Source organism: Electrona antarctica, assembly GCF_951216825.1.
Source record: "Electrona antarctica genome assembly, contig: scaffold_89, whole genome shotgun sequence".
In the NCBI taxonomy this organism is placed as follows: Eukaryota; Metazoa; Chordata; class Actinopteri; order Myctophiformes; family Myctophidae; genus Electrona; species Electrona antarctica.
This window is the reverse complement of record NW_027638359.1, coordinates 198915-202670: the sequence shown is the minus strand read 5'-3', so window position 1 is coordinate 202670 and position 3756 is coordinate 198915. Positions and strand designations below refer to the sequence as shown.

The 3756-nt window shown below is 44.7% G+C and overlaps 1 long non-coding RNA gene across 1 annotated transcript; it reads left to right on the top strand.

Moving 5' to 3' along the window:
* Positions 1–2053: 2053 nt before the first annotated feature.
* LOC306918154 lies at positions 2054–3366 on the top strand. The gene is made up of 4 exons (XR_013789293.1): positions 2054–2217; positions 2331–2397; positions 2976–3127; positions 3238–3366. It is a non-coding gene; the product is annotated as an uncharacterized lncRNA (long non-coding RNA).
* Positions 3367–3756: the final 390 nt, after the last annotated feature.

Here is a 3756-nt window from a genome sequence, read left to right as displayed (position 1 = left end):
GGGCTAATTGGTGTCAATTTGGGGGTCCTTGACATGAAAATGTTTGGGAACTAACTACTGTGCTAAACAACAACTCCATGTGATGTAGCATTTGTGACTAAAGGCAAAAATAAATGTTTTATTGAGTTGTGGTTGTTATTGAATACTTTATGAAGTCAAACCATCTCATTAACAGTATATTTTTGAGTGGTGCACTCCCTTACGGGGACTTATGTGTGTGGGTGCCTGCCTGGCTGGCTGGCTGGGTAGGTATGAGCATGAAAACAGCATGGTTGTTTTTCACCACCTGTGCGCAACCTAACACACACACACAAACACACATGCACATATTAACTGTATATATGATGATTTCGGGTGTGCCAATACAGTGACAGTACAGTACAGTACAGTACAGTACAGTACAGTACAGTACAGTACAGTACAGTACAGTACAGTACAGTACAGTACAGTACAGTACAGTAGAGGGACCGGCACACAGTAACTCTGTCATTTCTCAACCGTTTCGGACACGAGGCGGCACATCGGAAACGGCCCGCCCCCCCAGGGCGCGTTCCTGTGGGTCTGGATCCCCCAGGAAAAAAAATGACAAAACCAAAAGTAAGACAATGTCCAAATAGAACATGTCAGGCATTGTCAGAACCAGGGAGCAAAACCTGTTCCCAAGGTTTACAAGCTCTGACAATGACTGACAAATTGGATCAAAAATTTAAAAAATATGACGCTGAGTGGAGAAAGACACAAGTGAGACACAAGGTCACCCACCGAGCTGTGGACAGTGCAAGAGTTGCAGTAAATCAATCTACATATATATTTAGATCTTGAAAAAAGAATAAGAATATAATATCATGTAAAAGTTAATAGAAAAGATAATTTTAAAAGTAAAACTTTGATATATGATAGGTTCATTGCACATGAAGTGAAATATTTAAAACCTTTTTTTAATCTTAAAGGTTCAGGACACCCCCCCTCTTTTCTTTTTGCTCAGAATTGACAAACGAAAACAAACCTGAAATGTAGGTGTGGTTCTGGGGGAGGGGGCGGAGTCGAACGTGCATACTAATTTCTAAATCTACTACCGAAAGCTGTCCGCCTCGAAAATGCGACTTCTGAAATCAAAATGAAAACTAGGTATTGTAGGGAAAGAAATAATACAGATTCCGCAACTTCATGGTATATTTACCGCTAAAAAATATAAGTTGTTATACAAACAAGCCGTCAGAGATCGTATCCAGGCACTTTATTTTCTCCTCCCGTGCTGTGAGGCACTCTCTTCGGCTAGACTGATAGACCTGCTGGGCTACGACAGACTTCCAGGCTCTGCCAGGGACTCGCTCCACTCTTCTACCCCAAAACGGAGCCTCGTCGAAACAGAGTTTCGCCCCTGGGAGTCACGGATGTCTGGGTCTCTGGCCTCGCGGCCAGGGGACAGGGGACCGGAGCCCCAGAGCTCACGGCCCCTCCATAGGGCCGGGGGTCCGCGGAGGGGGTCCGCGGGGGTCCCCGGCCCTATCTCGGCCGTCCCTCGTCCGTTTCGCACGGGGGGAATCTCGTTCGAACCGGGCCGCCGTCCCGGACGCGCTCCCGTCGGTCTCGTGCCCAGGTGGGGATCCGCGGTCACTTGTCTCCCACAAGGGAGACAAATATGAAGATATGAATATTGAAGATTCTGACTTTCAAATGTACATCATTTTTGTTTTGATTGTAGTGCTGTATTGTTCTTTCTGCTTTGGCAATGTAAACGTATGTTTTGATTGTTTTCTCATGCCAATAAAGCCCTTTGAATTGAATTGAATTGATACACCTACAGACACACCCACCACGCTCATCCCCTCTCCATCTCTCTCAAACACACACACACAGTCTCTCACACACGTCACGTTCACACCAGTATTTATTATTATTATTGTTGCTCGCAATGGATAGTGACACAGAATCAGTCCGAACCGCAGTTAGCACCGACGGATCATTAGAAGTTGAAGACTTTTCACCTCCCCAGTCACCCGGAGAAGATTCAGATGAGCCTGAGGTGGAAGATTTCTCCCCCCCAGAATCTCCCGGTCACGGGAATCAAGTGAGTGGGGCAACAGGTCCACCACTGCCCTACCAATTTGAGCCCATGGCTTCTGGCGGCCCTGGCCCAGCAGCTATGGAAGCCGACGATGGAGCTGTCGGAGGTGAAGCTATGGCAGCGGATCATCGGATGGGTGACACAGATTGGTAAATATATACACAACTTTGCCCAACTATTTCGTACTACTCGTAAAAATACAGATATAATCACTTGGAAAATGAACGTCACGTTGATCTAGTAACAGTATCTGTTCCAACAGGTGCACATGTGGGCATTGTGAGATACTGTCCCCAAAGGAAAACGTCTGCTGCAGAGAGGTGGCCAAGGTATGGTCCCCTTATTTGTCTATGACTATGGAGAGCCAACATTGGCACAGTGGAGGGGGGTGATCATTGGCATAAGTGTAATAAGGTTTATATATATATATATATATATATATATATATATATATATTACACTTACATTTATAAAGTACATCCTGACTTCTTTCTGGGATCTATGTGGGTTATTGCTCTGATGCAAATGATCATTAGGCTACATCCTGAAGTGAAAGAAAATATTTCTAAAGGATAAAAAATAAATGAAGGTCATGTATTGCCTTTTAGAAAATCAAAATCAGTTGGAAATATTACTTTTTGAATTTGAATGTGATGCCACTTCATGTTGATATGACACACCATCAGGAAATAAAAACATGTCAAAAAGGTTGCCGACCCATGCACTAAAGCATCACATACTTGGCCAGCCACCTATACCCCCGCCATGACCTGTACTATCAACATAGTCGATACATGTTTGCAGTATAAATAGACAAACTCATTTTGTATTATGATGATAAGTAATTGAAATGTATCACTAGACACTAGTATTTTATGAATCACTAAACATGTCTTTCCAAATACAGGTCATGTTCAGATGCGATCAGGTTGGGGGGGTGCAGTGCATGACTGTCCACCCAGGATTTTCACCTGTAGCACTGAACCCTTTTGTGCTGCAGGCAGCGTATGGCCAATACCTGCATCAGCATGGACCAATGGAAGACCCCATTTTAAACAAGTTAGTACATGAATGTGTGCCCGTCAAAGATTTATTCAGTGTAATATTGTAGTCAATGGAAGACAGTATTCCATTACAAATAGTAATTTAACACCAGATCATTTCTGCAGTTGTTACAGGCACCTGGGGTATCGGAACTTCGTCCGTTGGTGTTGGGGGTACCTGGGCGACAAAGTCCGAGTTGTCCTCCCATCCTGTGTGGTGACCCGGGTGAGACAGGAATTCCCCAATGCTCCTGGTTCACCATACAAGGGATTTTTGCCCCCCCCTTGGCTTTGAATAAAAGTTGCTCTCCAGCAATGTTTACTTTACTAAATAAGTATTCCTGTTTTTTATTGGTAGAATACGTTCCCACACTAGTGAAGTTTGTAAAGTAATATATTTCAATATTTGTCTCCACCAGGCCGAAGGCATGGGGAGAGAGTATGTTTTGCACTCCGTCCGTGTGTGTGTGTGTCCGTCCGTCCGTGTGTGTGTGTGTCCGTCCGTCCGTCCGTCCTTCCTTCCGTCCGTCTGTGTACAGCTAATCTCCGGCACCGTTAACCCGGTCGATGCCAAACTTTGCACACACACTCCCTGGATGCCAACGATGAACCTCTGCCCCGCATTTTCCAGAACGGCCTGTTATA